Here is a 5,299-nt window from a genome sequence, read left to right on the forward strand (position 1 = left end):
GGTCGATGACGTTTTCGCTGAAGGATGCGGAGCACTGTTGAGCTTTTGATACTGATGACGATGTGTGTGATAGTTGGCTTGGTTTTTGATTTGTGTGAAATGCTTCCTCAGTTTTGTGCAGAACATTGATGCAGTTGTGGCAGAAGATGTTGCTTCTTTGGCTTGGTGGGTATTGTTTCCGGTGTTTGAGTTCACATAATCACAATATATGGGGGGCGAACTATTCGCATTTGTTATTTTGTCGGGTCCCATCTGCAAACAAAAAATCACCGAAAATGAGAAAAAAGATGGAAACAAAAATATGTTAGTCATATGCAAATATGGATGGTATTTCCTATAAACAAAACAATGCATGAGCGATGGTTTATGTAACTGTGAGTCATTTCAAATGGAGTCAAATTGTTCATGGACCAAAGTGAGTGGAGACAATGTTTTTTTGGAAGTTTATCGAGAAATTTACACGATGAATAAGCCCAAAATCTGCATTCTACTATGACACACACCGCACAAAGAAACCTTTCTTGTGACATAAATAAGTTTGTGAAACCGAATGTCATGGTAAAATCTGTGACTGTTTTTTGATTCGTCCATTTCGCAACACTGTGCATAGGTATGTCAAAAAGAAAACACCACAGCTGTCATATGCGTTGCTGTCTCTGCTGTTTGTTTAGATTTATTCTAACGCCTTTCATATTAACATTATCATTTTAACTTATTTTGCTCGTCTCATTCGCTGAGTCTGCAAACTGGATTTCTTGACAAAAGTAGAACAAAAGCCTGGCGTATGCCAATACAGCAGCAACCAAGCAACCACTGCCATATGGAGGTGCGATGTGTCTTTTTGTTTAGTTGGAACATTTTTTTTTTATTCTTCGTCACTAACACTGTCGCTGTCATTGCCACCGGCATTGGCATTGTCGTCTCCAGTTGTTTTTTTTTCTCTTCATCTGCTTTCTGTTTAAGATAAGAATTATGTCTTATTTTTACGCGATGAGTATTGCGTAACAGGTCATTGACTCAAACATCTCATATGACAATCACTGTCTTTTGATACAAGACGAGTGACGAGTGAAGTACTTATAAATGTAAGAACAAGTTTCAGAATGTATTTTTACAATATATGTTGCGAACCTTTTTGAGTCTATATAATAACACTTTTTACTATAAAAAACCAAATTTGTAAAATGTTGTCAATCAATGTGGAAACTACTAATGAAACATTAGATAAAATAACAAGTAAAAAGGCGTCAAGTTCGGCCGGGCCAAACTTTGTATACCCACCACCTCGGGTACATATGTAAACCACGTTTTGTCAAAATCCGGTGAAAAATTCATACCCTATGCCCCATAGCAGCTATATCGAATATATTTGGACCAAATACTTATAAGTACAAGTCATTGTTCAATTGTGTATAATAAAATATTGGTCTTTTAAGTAGCTATATCTAAAAATAAACCGATCTGAATCATATACGACACGGATGTCGAAGAGCCTAACATAAGTCACAGTGTCAAATTTCAGTGAAATCGGATTATAAATTCGCCTTTTATGGGGCCAAGACTATAACTCGAGATAACGGTCTATACGGCAGCTATATCCAAATCTGGACCAATTTGGGCCAAGTCTCAGAAAAATGTCGAAGAGCCTAACACAACTCACTGTCCCAAATTTCAGCGAAATCTGACTATAAATGCGCCTTTTATGGCCACAAACCTTAAATCGAGTGATCGGTCTATATGGCTGCTGTATCCAAATATACACCGATCTGTGCCATATTGCAGAGGTATGTCGAAGGGCCTAATACAACTCACTGTCCCAATTTTCGGCGACATCGGACAATAAATGTGCCTTTTATTGGCGCAAAACCTTAAATCGAGAGATTAGTCTATATGGCAGCTATATCCAAATCTACACCGATTTGTGCCATGTTGCAGAAGTATAACGAGCGGCTTAACTTAACACACTGTCCCAAATTTTGGCGATATCGGACCATAAATGCGCCTTTTTTGGGACCAAGACCTTAAATCCAGAGATCGGTCTATATGGCAAACTTCTAAATTTTGCCCATGAACATTCGACTAAGGAACAGGGGCAAACCTCTCACATATCAATGAGTGCAGTCCGATTCAAGTTTAAGTTCAATGATAAGGGGCCTCTTTTTTATAGCCAGTGCGACACCTTTTTGGAGAGAAGTTTTACATGGCATAGTGCCACACAAAAATTTTTTTTGGGGGTCTCGCCGGGATTCGAACCCAGGCGTTCAGCGTCATAGGCGGACATGCTAACCTCTGCGCTACGGTGGCCTCCGATCTATATGGCAGCTTTTTCCAAATCTGGACCGATTGCAAAAGTATGTCGACGGGCCTAACACTACTCACTTTCCCAAATTTCAGCAAAATCGGATAATAAATGTGGCTTTTATGGGCCTAAACCCTAGATCGGCGGATCGGTCTATATGGGGGCTATATCAAGATATATTCCGATATAGCCCATCTTCAAACTTAACCTGCTTATGGACAAAAAAAGAATCCGTGCAAAATTTCAGCTCAATATCTTGATTTTTAAAGACTGGCCAGATCGTCTTAGATTTTTACGCTGATCAAGAATATATCTACTTTATAGGGTCGGAAATGGATATTTCGATGTGTTGCAAACGGAACGACAAAATGAATATACCCCCATCCTTCGGTGGTGGGTATAAAAAGTTCTCATAAAAAAATAAGAAGTTACCAAACTTTTGTTTACCATAGATTTTCGGCAAACGTTATGTTCACTTAAATTAGGAGGTTTGGTTTATATGACATCGATACCGAACGCTAAGACTTTGAGAGACCTATTTGACATGGCCTTTGGTTGTGCTAATGTACCTCTCAAATAAGTTTTTCGCAAGTTTCACCTAAGTTGTATCAAAAAGTGAATCTATGTTGTAGGTGGGCAGCATGCGCATCCGCACTTTAATTCATATATCCGCAGGCATAGCAAACACCAATAGAAGCATCAGGACAGTGTAAACAACTTCGTGTGGCTTTATTCGGCTATTTCATTAAGTCGATGTTTGATGATACTCACACAAATAGAATTTGTTCTTTTCAACAGTTTTAGTGTGCCCATCACTGATCTATGTGAACCATATTACTAATTAAAAATGTGGTCAAAATCGAATGAAAAGCAGTTATTATGTGTATGTGTACGAGAGCTATAAAGAAAATACCTTTTCTGTGCCTTCTAGGAATAACATTTGGAACTCGGTCTATATTGCGGTTACAGTAAAAAGTAGTAAAAAGTATCTAACCTTAAACAGACGTTAAACGGGCTAATTCAATTAGCCATTCCAAATTCTAACCGTAGGTTAAAAGTGCTCTCCTGAATTAAAATCGAGAGATCAGTTTATGTACGCTAATGAGGGTACTATGCCAATACCGACTGGTATTATTTTATACACGTTATTTGTAAATTATGGTATTAAAAACCATTTGGTATCAATTTATTGCCAGTCTATGGAATCTTTTAAGAATTGATGGCGTCACATTTGTGTTTTTGGCATCACGTCGAAAGTGTTGTTTAGCTTTGTACTTGAAATATTAAAATAAAGTTTTTTGTTAGGCAAAGAAAAAAAAAACAAACCTGAAAAATGAAAAACCCGGCAGAGCCCGGCCAGGATTCGGATTTCCAATTGCATCTCCGATCATTGAGCTCGTCTCGAATGAGAAATAAACAAAAATTATTAAAATAATGTTTTAATACGATTTGTGTGCATTAAAACGTGTTTAAACACTCGAAAGCGTTAGAAATGGAAATACTACAAAACTCTAAGGATGTTATTAATTATCAAAAACATGATAAAGTCTTTTGGGTGGTAAACTGTACTATGTTTGTTTATTTATATGGCAGTGAAATATTTGCATATCGTAGCTTTCAGAAACTTAACGTTGCATTTAACAGTATTTCAAGATATGTCTTTAACAAGAAAGACAAGAGAATATATCTACATACTCAGAACAGATCTTCAATATGAGTTTAAAGGAATATTCTAAATTAAAATGCCTAGTATTGCTGCATAAAGTTATTTAGTCTAAAGAACCACAATACCTTTATCCTTACGAGGGAATACACTTTTACAAATTCGATACAAATGCTTTAGATCTGAGAAACAGTTGTTTGTCCATTCAATTCGTCTTTGGAACGAACTGCCGAATAACATTCAAATAATAAACAACGCAATTCAATCAATCAAAAATGTAGCTCATTTGTACAACATTTTTTAATAGAAGTATCTAACTTGTATTAGTTTCTAAGTTGTAGAACATAAGTTTCAATATCATTGATAAGGAACTTCTAAAATAACTTTGCATTGTTTAAAGCCTTACATAATTAGCACAGTCATTTGTAAGAACTTGTATTTCTTGTTGTGCTAATTTACATCTTTTTTTTAAAATAAAAATCAATTTTATCGATTTATTAAATACAATAAATAATAAACCATTTAGATTAAATAGCATTTATGGGAATCAATGGATATGGAATCAACTGGAGAATTGTAGGGGGTCAGAGTGTAATATTATTTTTTTTTATTATTTAATGGTAGTTATTAACAAATATTATCAAATTAAAATAAAATTTAAATTGTTTGGTATTTGAACAATAAAGGTTTGACACTTAAACCAATAACGGTGTGGTACTAAAACTATATCAATTTGGTATTCTACCCATTCCAGTTCGCTAATAAGGATGTTACCAAACGTTTTATTCATTCCACGCAGTATTGCTTTGTTACCATACGGTGTTGCTTTACTATCAATACCGTATGGTAGAGAAATAAGTACGTTTGGTGTCAATTTTTCTCTGGGTTTAGGAGTTGTATCAAAATACAGTCTACAGTCTACCTTCAAACCTATCGTGATTATAACATCCTGGCGAGAACATTAAACAATTTTTTTGAAGTGGTGGTTATCCCTTCATATTGCTGGCGACATTTGTGAGGTATTTTGCTACGTAAAAACTTTGCTCCAAAGAGGTGTCGCTCTGCAGTACTCCATTCGGAATCGGCTACAAAAAGGTGGCCCCTTATTAACAAGGTTAGACTTGAATCGGACAGCTCTCTGTGATATATAAAATGTTTACCCTTGTTCCTTAATGAAATGTTCATGGGCAAATGTCTATTTGCACTGATTATAATGGCCTGGCATGTAAATTTGACTTAAACAGGTAGATAGTCAGTATGAACATTTGGTTGTGTAGCAAAAAAAAAAAAGAAAATTGAGTATGTAGCAGTTACTTTTTGAGTTGCGGCTCATTTAT

Source organism: Stomoxys calcitrans, chromosome 5 (assembly GCF_963082655.1).
Source record: "Stomoxys calcitrans chromosome 5, idStoCalc2.1, whole genome shotgun sequence".
Classification (NCBI taxonomy): Eukaryota; Metazoa; Arthropoda; class Insecta; order Diptera; family Muscidae; genus Stomoxys; species Stomoxys calcitrans.